A 15,639-nucleotide genomic window follows, 5' to 3' on the forward strand; every position below is an offset into this window, starting at 1 on the left:
CAGCCTGGCCAACATGGTGAAACCCTGTCTCTACTAAAAATACAAAAATTAGCTGTGTGCGATGGCGCATGCCTGTAGTCCCAGCTATGTCAGGAAGTCGAGGCACGAGAATTGCTTGAACCTAGGAGGTGGAGGTTGCAGTGGGCCGATCATGCCACCGCACTCCAGCCTGGGCAACAGGGTGAAACCCTGTCTTAAAAAAAAGACCTTCATCTTCTGTATCTACTTTATCACCTGGCATCGTCTCACCTCCTCCAACTTCTCCACACCATTAATGATCTCCCCCTCCTCTGTACTCCTAGGGGGTTCAGAAGCTCTGGGCACCATTTAAATAGTAAGTACTTCACAGATTTGAGGTGTTATATATCTGTTTTTAGGGGATGTGTCTTGGTCTCCCAACAATGAGTTGTAAGTTCCTGGAGGGTAGGGACCATGTCTTACATTTCTTTTGAAGTCCCTTGATGCTTAGCACCTTGTTGGGCACAGAATAGTAGCAACATTCCTTCACACTCACGGCAGGCTTTAGCGTTTCCAAAGCACCTCCACCTGCCATTCATGTCATGTTCCCAACAACTAGGTGTTTTCCGCAAGGCAGATAATGAATAGTATCTGATGGGTGAGGAAACTGAGCTTCAAAGAGCTCATTACACCTGCAAGTGCAACAGAATTTATAGTCCAGTGCTCTCCCAGCAATAACCATTAAATGAGTAGATAAAGAGCAGATCCTGTGGTTCAAAACTGTGTGGGTAGCCAAAGGGATGCGGCCATGTATTTGGCTACATGCCCTGTCATGTTGATGTAGATTGACTTCCAATACAGGCTAGAGAATTCGCTTTGTGTGGAGGGACTCAGTCTGAGTGACACATGGTCCGTGTCTCTTTGACTCTGGGCATGTTCTGCAAATGAGATGAGATTCCAATAAGAACCAAGAATGTTTTGGGATGTGTTTCTATGGAAGCCTAGATAGAGATCAGTAACCTCAGACATCGCTCTGGGCAACTTCCAGGCCTGTCCATCTCCAGGCATCTAGAAATCTGTGCCCAAGGCAGACAGAAAAGATAAGGGCCTGGAAGAAGCCTTAGGCACCAATTGGACCTCAGTGTTCTTCACTTCTTTAACTGCTAAATTCACCCAATCACATTTAAATAAATTTTATAAGACTTTGAAAATGTGTTTCTGTTCCTCTAGAAATTACCTCTAAATTTTCTAGTATAAACGTCTGCCAGCTTTGTTCAGCCAAGTTCCTTTCCCCCACTTTTCTTTGACAATGAAAGCAGCTTTGGTGCCAACGCTCAGAACTGGCAGGTGTTTGATGACACATGTTCTGTGATAAATGTTTATTACATAAGTTCATTCAAGCTAGCTACCAGAGCTTTTGAGGCATCACTGCTACTTATCATAAAATTGTCCTTGAAAACCAGAAGCCCAATATATTCCCAAAAGCTCTATTTTTTTTTCTTTCTTCTTTTAGGTTCTCTGTGTTCTATCGACGTCTGGTGCAATGGAGAAGTCAGGAGATGGTGCTTGAATCCTGACTCTGTCACAGGCTGGCTGTGTGACCCTGCGAAAGCCACTTCTGTACTCTGAGCCTAGTTGCTCACTTGTAAAATGAGGAGGTGGAAGCTATGATTGCCAGGGTCTCTCTAATTTCTGATGTGTCCCAATAAGAGGACAAACTGGTGGGGAAAAAAAGCAATTTCAGTCAAGCAGAAACACATGCTTGCCTTTCCTCACCCAGAATGTGCTTTACATAACCGAATTTGCTTCCTTTTTTACTGGCTTGCCCTCCAGTCAGGAGGCAGGGGAGCAGCACGGCTGGCAGCAGCTTGGAGAGGGTGCGTGTACAGGGATGGATGTAGGGAGGGGATGCTGAGGGAGGCTTTGTTGGCGAGTGAATGAGGTACAGGCACCACGAACTACTAGAACTTTGTCACACTTCTTATTACTGTGATTATGTTATATTAGAATGAAAAGACGCAGGGTATTTAAAGTACAAAAACCTAGAGAAGAACTACTAAGGAACTTCTAGTCCCATGATTATTCTAGATAAAGCATTCAGAAACTTTAGCTATGCAAATTAGATTCGTTTTTGAAGAAAATACTTACATATTAAGAATTTTACAGCTTGGTGCGGCGGCTCACACCTGTAGTCCCAGCACTTTGGGAGGCCGAGAGGAAGGGGGTGAATCACCTAAGGTTGGGAGTTCAAGACCAGCCTGGCCAACATGGTGAAACCCCATCTCTACTAAAAATACAAAAATTAGCCAGGCGTGGTAGAACGCGCCTATAGTCCCAGCTATTGGGAAGGCTGAGGCATGAGATTCACTTGAACCCAGCAGGCGGAGGTTGTAGTGAGCCGAGATCATGCGACTGTCTTCCAGCGTGGGTGACAGAGTGAGACTCTGTCTAAAAAAAAAAAAAAAAAAAAAAATTAAAAATTATCAGCTTGATATTTTTTCCTCCAAAACTTACAACTAGCCTATGTGGAAACATGTTGTAGGTCTTTTCATGCATTAAAGTTTGTACCAAAAAAAGCTCACACACTGTTATTGTCTCCATTTTACAAGTGAGAAAACTGAGATGCTAACAGGCCCAGCACACTGTCAGAAGATTCAAATCACAGGTGGCAATGTTGAGAGTTAACACAGATCCCCTTTGCCTCGGGGTCTGGAACTCTCTCTGCTACTGTGCTCTAAGGCATTCTTCCACACTGCTCCACAGAGAGCTTTCCTTGGCCTCAGGCAGAGAGATGAGTAATTACCTGTAAACCGGAATCAGGGTTTATCTCTCTGCTGTCTAAAGTACTAATGTACAATCACAGACTATTAGAGCAGTAAAGTTCCCTAGATATAATCTAAGCTTTTTTCCTCAGCTGAGTACTTCAGTGGTACTCTCCGGTGCTTTTGGACAAGTTAGTGGCAAAATCAGCACTGAAATCCCTTAACTCCCACTTTATACTGTTTATGAAAGTTGGCATTAAAAAACAAAGTGAAGCCAGGCACGGTGGCTCACGCCTGTAATCCCAGCACTTTGGGAGGCTGAGGCAGGTGGATTGCTTGAGGCCAGTTCAAGACCAGCCTGGCCAACATGGTGAAACTCCATCTCTACTAAAAATACAGACATTTCTGGGTGTGGTGGCATACACCTGTAATCCCAGCTACATGGGAGGCTGAGGCAGGAGAAACACTTGAACTGGGAGGCAGAGGTTGTGGTGAGCTGAGATCGTGCCACTGTACTCCAGCCTGGGGGACAAAGCAAGACTGTCTCAAAAAAAAAAAAAAGGAAAAAAAAATCAAACAAACAACAACAACAAAACAAAGTGATTTAGAAGATCAACCACTAAATAAATAGAGTATCAGGAATTATTTTTTTCAAGTCACTTAATAATCCTGCTGGCCAGGATTGGACAGAGTTAACTTTTGCCTCAGTTTCTTCAATGATTTTCATTACCAACCTCACCAATATCATGTAGAGGGACTGAGGCAGAAAAAACTGTTACTGCCTATGAGTCATCCATTCTTGACCTTCAGCATGCTTTGAAAATGTGTTGTGAAATGCTTCACAATCAATAATTCCATCACCAGGCAGTATGAGGCTGGGAGTTATGCAACAGGCGGAACAGGGCATTACTGCTACATCATTCAGGAGACTTCAAATTTCTGTTGTGGGCAGAACCTTCAGCAGGACCTAAAGACACAAAGTCCCCATAAAAGTTAAAAACAAACAAACAAACAAACAAAGAACAAAAAACAAACCAAAAAAAAAAAAACCAGAAACAAAGAGAGGATGGAAGACAGAGGAGAAGTGAACATAGACTTCTTTCCTTGCACTGGATCGGTAAAGTGAGACAAGCAGCTAAGTGTAGATACTCTCAAGCTAGCATGTCTGTTCTTTTCTGTCAATGGCTAAGTTATACTCCAGTGTTACACTGCTGTGAGGCAACTCTTCTCTGTGCCCTAGACAGTGGCTTCATCTCCAGATATTGCAAGTGTCCTAGGTGAAGGAGGTAGCTAGTACAAGGGAAAGGAGCACAGAATAAGGAGGTGAAGACCCAGTTCAAGTCCCTGGCTGCCACTTACAGACCTATGACACTGAGAGTGGTCACATCACCTGTCAGATCTCCAGGACCTGCTGTCCTACCAAGGGTAGATAACATCTGCCCCATAGATTCTACACAGTTCAGAAGTGATGAGGGATGTGAAAACACGTTACAAACTACCCAAATGCAAGGGACTATTAGTAGAAACCATGAATCTGATTTTGCAAGCTCAGATAGAAGGAGTCTCCCATTTAAAGATGGGCACTGGGGTGTGACTTGTGGTTAGAGGCAAAATCAACGCCTGTGCCATGCAGGTGACAGAGGAGAATTTTCAAACTCCAATTTGTGCCAGTCACTATTAGCTATTAGCAGCAGGGTGCTGGAAAATGTTTAACTGGTTCTACAGTGGTGAAAAGCCCTGAATTATAGGTTTTGCTGATTTCTGTGGTATAAATACTTGCACCATGGCACATTCAAGCTATCAATGTGACATCAATAACCATGGAGTGAGGAAAAGATGCCCACCACTGTCTCTCCCATTTATGCAAGTCAACATACCACTGGAAACTTTTCCAGAGGCTTAGGATGCTGTAATGAACTTCACAAGCCTTCTTGACATACGGGACTCAAGTTTTAACATTCAGCCACAAGCGTCTGCTCAAATAATTCAGAAATGGAAATTCTTATTTTTATGGACGTCACTGAGCCCTAAAATACAGTCCTAACATCCTTAGTAATGTTCTTTTCAAATCTGATGACTTGAGGGATCAGCAAGCATAGTGTAATCCGGCACAGCATGCAAATGGAGTCAGAATCTTAGATCGGGCAGTTGCAGTCCTATCTGTGTGATCCTGCACAAGTCACCTGCCATTTCTCAATCTCAGTTTCTTCATCTACAAAATGGGAAGAGCCCTGGTTTTTCCCGCTTCCAGGGCTCCTGTGAGATCAAATGAAAAAATGCAAGTGCAAGAGTTTCGAGGACAGCAAAATCCTGTTTGCCTTTGAATTATTAATATGACTTGCTTAAAAGTTGATTACTAGACTAATCCATGCGGTGCTAGGCAAGCCCTGCACAGGAACTTGAGTCCTCTATCTACAGCACAAGCCCATACCATGTCTCTGCTCAGTTCAGTCAGGCTCAGGCAGGGCCTGCGTGACACAGAGTGAATGTCCCCTAAGGCCCGTGGAGTAGCTCTATTGCATTGGGCCTAGGCGCATCCAAAACTGCTTTTGCCCACAAACTTTCTCAACAAGTAACTTGTGGAGGTTAAAAACATGATCCAGCCCAGGCACCGTCATTCTAGGGCTTTACCATTATCCCTGAAGAGCTGGGCAATGGGCTATGCTCAAAAATTTTCCCCAACCAACTTTGAGGCCATATTTGAGGCCAGGGTCTGTTGGTGGGGGTGCCTGGGGAGTCTGCATTTTAAACAAGCACCCTAGTTAATTCAGTTACAAGCAGGACTTGGTCAAAAAAAAATTTATATGGTATGAAACTTGATGAAGCAGAACAAGGAAAGGATTCTCCATTGATTCTCTGCCAGGTACTTGATAGAAAGCAATACTTTTTGAGGGAAATCCTGGCTGTGCAGGGAGACACCTTTATAATCCACTTCCTTGTCAGGCTTCTTTCTTTCCTTCATGCAGTATCACTGCCCCTAGCTACCCAAACACACAAAGGATGGTTAAAATATACAGTTGTGCCTAGGTTGGGCACACAGAATGCCAGCCACTGAGGCTTCTGTGAACAGCATAGCCACTCACTGTCTGCCATCCAGCACCCACCCAAGGCCAGCACAGAGAGATGATTTCAGAGAGGTTTGTCTAAAGCACTGTCTATCCACCCAGTCCTTTATATATCCTAAAGGAAAAGGTCTGTTGATCAACACAACACCTATTGATTCTGTATCACCAGTTAACATATCCTAAAGACAACCTTACTGCTCCACGTACAACATTATATCTTTCATCTGCCTATTTAGTCCACAAATACTTATCAGGCTCCAACTATGTCAAGCACGTATATAGAGCTGGAAATCCAGGATGAATGAGGTTCCATTCCTGTCTTTGAAAAGTTAGTCTTGGAGGATTCAGAAACTAAGCAAACAGTTGCAGCACCATGTGGTAAGTATAACTGAGACTTACACAGGTATTGGGGCATACAAAGGAGGGAAAACCACACTATGGTGGCTGTTGGAAGGGGATCAGGAAAGCTTCCCAGAATAGAAGGGGACCAGGTTTGCAAAGGTAGCAGGAGTTCTAGACAGAAGTACTAGCCCGTGCAAAACACGGCCACAGGGGCAGCAATGTGAACCGGGGGAGCAAGTAGCGCACGTTACTGAAACAGAGAATTCGTCAGGGGTGTGGCAGCAGATCAGACTGAAAACCAAGCAGGTGAAAGTCTTCATCTGCCAGGCCACGAGTTTAGATTTCACCTTGAAAGCAATGGGCAGCCTTTTCAGAAAGATAAGATTTGCATTTTTTATAGATGAGTTTGTAGAGAGGTAGTGTAGAGAACAAGTTGAAATAATAAGAAAGCAAGTTAAGAAGTCATTGAACCTGCCTAGGTGAGAGATGACAGGGACCAGAACTGAAGCAGAGGTGTTGGAGGCGAAGAGGAGAGAAAGGATTTGGAATAAATCAAGGAGATAGCGTCTCTAGGATTCACTAGGTGTGGGCTGGCGGTTGGGGTGGAGTCGCCTAAACAACCTGAGATTTTCTGACAGGGACAGATTGTGTGTGTGATGCTTTAACCAAGATAATAAACGCAGGGAGAGGAACCAATTTCAGAAAGAAGTTAATGAATGCAGTTTGGAATATGTTCAATTTGGGATGACTCTGAAATATCAAAGTGAAAAAATTTAGTAGTTAATATGAGTTTGCAGTTCAAAACAACGAATGAGATGGAAATATAAGAAGTTTTTTTCATTAGATGTAAAACTCTTGCTAAAGACATATTTATTACTCTTCTAATGAATGTACTCAGATAACGTACTCAGTGATAAATTCATTTTCAAAATTAATGTTAGGAAAAAATGTCTTTCAAATAATCAGGACACATACTTCAATCAGAAAAAGAATATTATGTAAGTCATCATGTTTACTTTTTTGCCCTGCCTGCTGGGAAGCTCAGTTATATTTCATGCTTAATTGCAGTAAATACACCAAGCCTTACAACATAACACATTGACTTTCTTGCTATTGTTCTAGTTGTATCTTTTTATTTGTGATGTAACATCCCATTGCAAGTCCTGTATATTGAAAGCTGCCTCTACTTCTCTCTGGTAACAAAAAGTATGTATGTTTTCACTTGACATTATTAAGTTAAGGTTGAGCCCTATTTATTTCAAATATTTTTAAGGCTCCCTAAAAGAAGCTTTTTTTTTTTTTTTTTTTACAGTCTATGAGAGTAGCTATTTTTTCCCCAGATAAAAGAAAATTAAAAAACAACAACAACAACAAAAAAACCCACCCTCTTTGGAAAGGGAATTGATCCTCAGGGACTAGTTAGAGCCAAGGGAGCCAGAAGCTTATAGATCATTACAAAAAGCTAGAGCCATTGACTCAAAAAGAGCACCCGAATGGTATGAGGAACAAAACCTGAGCAGATGAGTTCTGACCCAGTCCCTCTCCTACTTCTCAGCCAAGTGGAACGCTTTACTCCCAAGATGAGGTAGGGTCATGATAAAAATAGCATCAGAGAGGGTTTGAGTAAATTTCTTTCAGGTTATTAAGAGATATTCTTAACCTTAGAGAAAAAAAAAGTCATCATCATAATAATTTTTATCATTTAACAATGCCCTTGAATCCATTATCTAACTGAGTTGTCTCCAGTGTTCTGAGGGGTAGGTTAGGGCAAGAACTGCCATCATTCACACCTCATAGATCCACATATTCCCACATAATGTTACTTTGGGCCACTTTTAGGAAGCATATATCAAGCTGAGCTTACTTTCCTTTATTAAGATTATTCACAGTTATGAAAGTTGAATAACAAGGCCTGGTGCGGTAGCTCACACCTGTAATACCAGCAGTTTGGGAGGCCGAGGTGGGCGGATCACCTGAGGTCAGGAGTTCAAGACCAGCCTGGCCAACATGGTGAAACTCCCTCTCTACCAAAAATACAAAAATTAGCTAGGTGTGGTGGTGGGTGCCTGTTAATCCCAGCTACTTGGGAGGTTGAGGCAAGAGATTTCCTCGAACCCGGGAGGTGGATGGTGCAGTGAGCTGAGATCATGCCATTGCACTCCAGCCTGGGCAACAGAGTGAATCTCAGTCTCAAAAAAAAAAAAAAAAGTATAATAACAAGAGCAAATGATATGCCCAGGAGGATTTATTATCCCCATTTCACCGATAGAAAAACTGACTCAGAGACATGCAATAACAAGTTGTGCTCCCTCTTAGCTGCCTTGGTAGAGTTAAAAAAGGAAACATGGAGACCATGTGCTCCTGGATGTTCCCCCATGGAGCCCAGCAGCTTTGGAATCCTCTCGAGCTTTCAGGAGGAGCCCCTACTTCAGGCTTCAACAGCTCATTTACTGGCATAGTGAGATGCTAATGATAGAAACCACCAAATGGACAGTTTTAACTAATCTGACTTCCCCCTTCACTGATGACTGCAGCCACTTTGTCCCACAAAATCAATAGTGGGTTAGAACCCCTTCTTTCCTTCTGGTAGAATTCACCTGCCTCTGGTTTCATCAGCCAAGAGGCCTGAGAGCAGCCAATCAATAAAGCAGCAATCAAAGCCATTTTTAAAGGAGTTGATGAAATTAAGAACATTGGGTTTTATTAAGCCAGGTCCAGAAGACCGTCTTAGCTATGAGACCTCACGCAAGTCATTTCACCTCCTTGTGTCTTAACTTCCATCTGAAAAATGGGTCGAAAATAAGCCCTGTCTGACTCACCATGTAGACTGGTTCTAAGATCACAATTAGGTGTTATTAGCACCTTGTAAATATGTTCGCAGAAGGTGAGGGATACTCAGTCCTATCCATGCAGGAATTTCCAAACACATAACTCAAGGGGCAGAGAGGTAGCCTAGGAAAAGCAAGGGCCTCACGGGACACAGACTACTAGGTGTGGCACGTGCAGTGAGGCCTGCATTGTGGTGAGAAGAGACACACAGGGATGCCATAAGCAGCTACACAAGATCCCTTTCCACATGTACCCAGGCTGACAAAAGTCACCAGAAAATACAATCAGAAACTCCTTTAAAAGAATCAATTAGTCCAACAATTTTATTCCCTGGGGAAGATAAAATTTACACACTTCCTCTAATCAATCAATCCCACAAACCTCTTGAAACTTCAGTCAGAAAATTTGCAAACTGCTAAGTAATACACAACTTTTTTTATAGGTGGCAGACTAGAGGTGGGAAGGGAACATCAGGCTCCTTAATACATGGAAACGAAAACATGTTGGTCTTTAAAGAGTTATGATGAACTCTCGGTTTTTCAGTAGGAGACTAGAATTTTAAAATCATACACAGCAGAACCAGAAAACCTCTTAGAGGCCATTTTCTAATTTATCCTCCCCCCACCCATTTTACAGAAAAGGAAACTAAAACTCAGAGAGACGTGACCTGCTTCCAGTTACACCACAAGGTAAAATCAGATAAAATCATGAGCTGTGTCCCTTTCTGCGTTTAACTCAACACACATTTACGGAGCACCAACCAAATTCTTGCTGGAGAAACAAAGATGGATAAGTCGCAGAATGCATCTTCAAGGAATTCAGAGTCCATTAGGGAGACAGACATATAAGCAGACGATTCCAGCACAGATTGGCATGTGCTATATTAATGATACAGAGTGCTATGGGAATACACAGAATAGGGAGTGGCTAATTCTGCCTGGGGTTGCCAGGAAACTCTCCATCCAGGAGTGGGCACTTAAGTGCATTGACAGAGTGGAAGGGCATTTCAAGCAAAAGGAAAAGAGTGAACTAAAGCAAGGGGATGGGAGAGAACACAGCTTGTGTGGAAAGCCCCACACAAATAGTTTGAAACAGCTGGAGGGTTTATAGAAGGTGCTGCAAAACCACCTCATGGGATGTCACTAGGTCACAGCTGCCACCCTCCACCTCATTTGGCATGCTCCCTGGGGCTATGGCCTGTGTCCACCTAATGGGCCAGTATAACACCTGGCCAAGTGCCGATGGCATGGTGGGTCTTAATGAATTCCCTTTGAAGATGAGAGGACTGTGAGGGAGAAAAGAATTTGCCACTCAAGTGAGTCAACTGGAACGGAAGGTGTGTCCTGGCTTCTGAGTCCTAGCACTCTGACTGGTTGACCAGACAGCCGAGGTCACCTCCCCTGGGGCCACAGGGTTCTACTTGGGAACATCAAGTCTTTTTTCAGCAAGTTGTTCCTAAGCCACAACACTTCTGGCTTACCCCCTGCCTTTGTAGTTTTACCAACATAATTGATCCCAGAGCTCGGTTTCTTCCATACCCCTTGGTTTCCTAAGGAGTGATGATATATGCAGGCCTCCTCGGAGCTGCAGCACAGCCCAGGCCTCCTGGGGGAGAGCACGGAGGGATATGTAAGAGGCAGACATAAATAGTCTTGCACTGCTGCAGTCATCCTTTTGGGTGCTCTGAGCTTCCTGTCCTGAGCTAAGATTTTCCTCTGGGGTTAGCTGAGGCACAGAAAGATAAACAAAGCTTTAAAGTGACTCTCCTTATTGGAAAGCTACAAGCACTTGCAAGATACCGTTTTTTCCTACCTTCTGATGAGCATGTCTAGGCTTCCCATCATCACACCCTGTGAAGACTCCGTAAGGTGTGTATGGGAAGAGGAGAGACCACTTGAGTATGAGACGTCTTTCAAGTGCCCTCCCACATATGCTAGGTCTACAAAATGTCAAAACAGCCAGGCAAATCATGCCAGGATTCATCATGGCAGGGAGAAACCAGTCACCCTGATATTCACCATTGAGCAGTCCAAACAACCCTTAATGACTAAGGTTTTTTCCACTTACACCTGGTTCTTTTGCTTTCACCACACAATTGTGTTAGCAAATGAGATCCTTGAGTAAGCAAAACAGGTCCTTCACTGATTCTCTTGTAAAAACACATTCCATATCCTACTACAGATATTCAGAGTCAAGGAGCATTCATTCACCTAGGTTTTTCAAAACACGCCTCCAAGCCATTTTCACCATGTAGTTGCTATGATCTGAAAAATCAAGTGTGTGCACAAGCAGGTAGTCAATGACTTGCGAGAGAAGGATAACTGGGCAATGAACAAAATTAAAAGAAAGTCACAGATGCAGAAAATACACTTACAATTTATGTAACTGGATTAGTACCCAGAATACAGGAGGAAGAGAATTCTACACATCCATGAGGAGAAAAAAAAAATAGAAATAAATGATCAGACTATATAAACATGGAAAACTCTGAAAAGGAAATAATCCTAAAAGAAATGGAAAGATGCTTAACTTCACTAATATTCAAAGAAATGCAAAATAAAAAAATTAGGAGATGTCGTTTCAGACCCATCAGATTGGCTAAAATTTTAAAAGTTGGACAACATGAAATGTTTGACATGATAAAGCAATGACAAAACATGTGGACTCTGATGATAGGACTGTAAATTAGTAAAGCCATTTTGGATAGAAATTTGGCAATAGCTATCAAATTTGAGATTTAGTATACCTTATATCTTAGCAATTCCACTTTTGGTATATAACCAAGAAAAGTTCTTGCATACATACATAAAAATATGTATTTAAGAGAATTGTTTTTAGAAGAAAAAAGTAATTTAAAAGTTCATTAGTAGGAAAAGGCTTAATAAATTGTGATACATTCATACAAAGGGATATTATATAGAATTTAAAGTGAATGAACTGAAATTAATGTACCAATATTGATACATCTAAAATAATGTTGAATAAAAAAGCAATTTTTAGAATAAATCAATATTATTCATGCAAATTTTAGTAACATGAAGTAATACTACGTGTTGTGTTGTACACATACTTATGGAGTAAATCTACCAAACATGGACAGGACAGATGCCTACATCTTTGAGATGGTAGTTATTCTGGGAAGGAAGGAAAAGTGCTGGAAGGAGGCAAGCTACAAAGGACACAGTTATTTTTGGATTTCGCTTCTTTAAAAAGTTGAACCAGGTATAAGGATATGTTAACATTCTCAAAAGTCACGGTGGTGGGAATATAAATGTAAGGGTCAGTATAAGTTAGGTTTTGCTGCAATAACAAAAACCCAGAATCCCAAAGGCTTAAAAGAGCAAAGATTTCTTTTTTTATTTTGCACATTGCAGGTTGGCAGAAGGCACTGCTTGTTGTTGCCACTTAGGGACCAAGGCTGACAGAGCAGTCACCACCTCCTTGCTAGCAGCTGCACCAGAAGGAAAGAGAGAGCAATTACATGCTGCAGACTGGAAGTGACACACGTTGTCTCCTTTCACAGCTAAGTGGCCCAGACTAGCACCTGGCTTTACCTTGCTCAAGGGGCCAGGAGTGCAATTCTACCATGTTCCCAGAAATGGAAAGAACTGGAAATATTTAGCTAACAGAGTGAAACTTCATTACAGTGGGTGTTTGTTACAGTACTTGTCATCCTTTTTTACATGTTTGGATTATGCTTCATATTTTACACAATAGGAAAAAAAAAAAAAAAGCCCTGGTTTTTAAATCAGGAAGGGTAAGTTTCAGTCTGAGAAATGGAAGGTCAAAGAGTCAGTGGGTGGCGGACAGCAGTGGACAGAGGTTGTCAGTCCCATAGATTTGCCTGTTCCCAGGCCTGTTTCCATGATTGTGATATCCACAATGATGATGCTGCAATTATCCCTTCTTCAGAAATGCATGTCCATGTAAATGACTGCAAGCAGGTTGACCTTTGCTTTTGTTTCTATCCACTGAGGCTGAGTAGCCAATAGGAACCCTGATACAAAGAGATGTGGTATGCAGGGCATGGATTATAAGGTCCAAAGACTTCACTAAGTCAGTCCCAGCTCTGCCACTCACACTTCCTGTCACCTTGGGCAAATTGCCATAGTGCCCGTGTCTGTTTTCCTCCTCTGTAAAATGGGTATAACAATGACACTAAGTCTCTGAATAGTTGTGATAAACAAATGAAGTATGTAAAGTGTTTTGTAACTGTAACGTGCTGTACAGAAGGTCACTGTTACTAAAGACCTAAATTTCACTGCAAGGAAAGCCTCAGTCCAGATTTACATTTCTGGCCGACAATGACTCACACAACTTCCTTCACCAGAGCCACCTGGTTGACAAAATAGACCCAGGCATCATTCTGTGGTCCAACTACTTAAAGAATCTATTGATTTCCCCTTGCGAAAGTGAGTCTGGGAGCAGGGATTAAGCATTACTGCAGAGATTCCCCAGGGAGAATAAAGGGAGAGGCTGTGATTCCTATGAACACGGCCTGAATGGGGAGATGCTCTAGGCCTAGATTGAAGCCTGGGTCTCTGGGACCCATGGAATATTGGAGCTGGAAAAGTACACAAGGGAAACAGTGACCTTTCCCACCATTTTTGAAATGAAGAAATTTAGGCCAGGAAGGGCAAAAAGCATGACCCTTCTCAAACAGCAAGAGAAAGAGAATCAAGAGATCTGGGATTTATCCTGGGATCTTCTATTAACTCAGGGCAAGCCCCTTTTTGCCAAATGCCTGGTTCCTCATGGGCAATTAGGGGATTGAACCTGACCTCCATGGTGATTTCTAATGCCTGTTATCTTAAGCGACACTCAGTTCTAGTGAATGTAAAATGCAGTAGAGTTCTCCTGAGAGGTGAGCTTTCTGGTCCAGGTATTGACTTTGTAGGTTTGGCTCTAGGAGTTATCTTCTTGTCCCCCTATTCACTCTCTGAATGCCACCTATTTTCCTGCTAAAAACAACAACAACAACAACAACAACAACAACAACAAACTGCTTCTTGGTGGCTTGCTTATTTTTTTCTTAGACCTTGGAGCCTTCATGCTCTTGACTTTCCTCTTACCTAACAAATACTCTTACCTGCCACTGTTACCTGCTCTGGGGGCTTGGCCAGAATAGCCTTCAGTGGGTAGCAGAGAACATGAGACAGAAGTCTTGCCCCTAAAGTCACTCCCAGGGGATGCCCTGCATGGCAATATTGCCGCTGATAACATTTCCCCAGAGATCACAGGAAGCTGTGCAACCAGACGCAAGGGTATGTCTGATCTACTGGCAGCAGGTGCATCCTGCTTTGACAGGAGACACAAACTCTACAGGAGGATCTCTCATGCCATATTACCTGGGGCCTTGCCCCTGAGGCTGACACAGGTTCTCCTCAGAGTTTGCACTAACTCATTCTGCCAGCAAGTCCCAGGAACAGAGAAAACACTAATGTCTCCATCCGTAATGATAAAAGGTAGCCATCACACCTGCAAGGCACTTCTCAGTCTGCAAAGCACTTTCATACCCATTAGCTTATTTGCTTTTTATGAAGAACTGAGAGGTAGCTGGGGAAGAGATTTTTCTCCTGTGTTATAGATGAGGAAGTTTATCTGAGGCCCAGAGAGGTTAAAGAATGTAAGGTCAGATCTTTTGATTCTAATTCCTATTCTTTCCCCATGGTACTACTGAAGTATTATCATCTTATTATAAAATTATATTAACAATCAGGCTAGAGGGCCTAAAGCACTCTCAAATATATAGTTACTCATCAGCTCTCTTTTGCCCTTCAATTAACAATTTAGGAGGAGAAACCATTTCTGAAACCAAAACAGCATTTACATTGTGGTTTGTGTATTATCTGGTGTCTAGAATCCAGGTCTTTAGTTAACCTTTTCACCCCTTGTCCATTTTCACCCCTAACTGGGTTTTTATGTTGATCAGTATAACTGGAAAAGGAGAAGCAAATGCTGTTGTATCCATCATCATGTGGGTGTCTGCACCCTCAAAATGTCTCCTTAAAGGGATTTCCAAGGTTGAAGGTCATAACAGGAACTCTGTACTGTTTAAGACCTGTAATGATTCCCTATTGCTTAGAGGGGGCTGAGAACCAGTAGCATCAGCATCACCTGAGAGTTTATTAGAAATGCAAATTTTCAGGCTCCACCCCAGAGCGACTGCATCAGAATCTATATTTTAACAAGATCCCTCCGGTCACTGGTAGAGTCCTTTATTTACCCCAACTGCCTGTGAAGGCAGCACCGTCCAGTCATACATTCTCACTTCACATCTCGCCTTTGCTCCTGCAATTATTCCTTCCCCTTGTTTGTCCCTGGACCAAATCCTTCCCATTCTTTAAAGTCTGCCTCCTCCAAAAAGCCAAGCCAGAACTTCCCGGGAGTGAGTAAACTTTCCTTCCTCTAAATCCCAGTGCCACAGGCCCTGCACTTTCTATCTCAGATTATGATTTTTATGATCATGATTTATCTCCCTCTTTAAATTATGAGCTCTTCAAAGTCAAGGTCAAGGTCTGATGCATTCCTATATTTCTGAAAGCAGCACAATACTTTGCAAAGTTCCTACTGCAAATTAGTTCCCCAATGCATGTGTCCATAATATTTCTTTCTGTTTCTAATTGAGGTATCTAGAGAGATTAAGAAATTCAGGTTATTATTCTTATTACTTTAGTCAACAA

At 42.4% G+C, this 15,639-nt stretch overlaps 2 long non-coding RNA genes across 9 annotated transcripts in view; one reads left to right on the top strand and one right to left on the bottom strand.

Moving 5' to 3' along the window:
- The window catches only part of LOC103882467, a 25,475-nt gene extending 23,249 nt beyond the window's left edge, over positions 1 to 2,226 (top strand). For all 8 annotated transcript variants that reach the window (XR_002520614.2, XR_002520617.2, XR_002520618.2 and 5 more), the window contains one exon: positions 1,472 to 2,226. This is a non-coding gene — a long non-coding RNA (uncharacterized LOC103882467). The remainder of the gene's footprint in view (positions 1 to 1,471) is intronic.
- On the bottom strand, positions 790 to 14,188 carry LOC110742671. Its single transcript, XR_002520622.2, has 3 exons — positions 10,769 to 14,188; positions 3,460 to 3,687; positions 790 to 896 (listed from the first exon to the last, which is right to left on the bottom strand). It is a non-coding gene; the product is annotated as an uncharacterized LOC110742671 (long non-coding RNA).
- Positions 14,189 to 15,639: the final 1,451 nt, after the last annotated feature.

This window comes from Papio anubis, chromosome 2 (genome assembly GCF_008728515.1).
Source record: "Papio anubis isolate 15944 chromosome 2, Panubis1.0, whole genome shotgun sequence".
Taxonomy (NCBI): domain Eukaryota; kingdom Metazoa; phylum Chordata; class Mammalia; order Primates; family Cercopithecidae; genus Papio; species Papio anubis.